Source organism: Octopus bimaculoides, chromosome 1 (genome assembly GCF_001194135.2).
Source record: "Octopus bimaculoides isolate UCB-OBI-ISO-001 chromosome 1, ASM119413v2, whole genome shotgun sequence".
NCBI lineage: Eukaryota > Metazoa > Mollusca > Cephalopoda > Octopoda > Octopodidae > Octopus > Octopus bimaculoides.
The window spans coordinates 98,998,419-98,998,797 of record NC_068981.1 but is presented as its reverse complement, the minus strand read 5'-3'; the positions used below and the strand labels follow the sequence as shown (position 1 = coordinate 98,998,797).

The 379-nt window shown below is 33.5% G+C and overlaps 1 protein-coding gene across 1 annotated transcript in view; it reads right to left on the bottom strand.

The window, feature by feature from the left end:
- LOC106876172 (uncharacterized) overlaps window positions 1-379 on the bottom strand; it is a 118,983-nt gene that overhangs the window by 80,204 nt on the left and 38,400 nt on the right. The gene's annotated exons all lie outside the window — the stretch shown is intronic.

Here is a 379-nt window from a genome sequence, read left to right as displayed (position 1 = left end):
ATATATACATATATACAAATAAAAACATATATATGTGTGTGTTATATATATATATATATATATATATATGCATACATCAGAGATTAGGATCATAGATCACAGCGACAGAGATCATATGTTAGTTCATCTCACCTCTCCCTTCCATTTAAACCCCTCCCCATGCCAACCAATCTAACCCACCCTATCCCATTTCTTTTCATTTACTCTTTCACTTTCATTTGTTCATACATCTCTCAAATTAAATACTACTTAATGAACCTCCACAGGTGAGTGCACTAAATCCTCAAGCACTCTGTACGTGTACAGACGCAATATATATATATATATATATATATATGTGTGTGTGTGTGTGTGTGTGTGTGTGTGTGTGTGTGTGTGT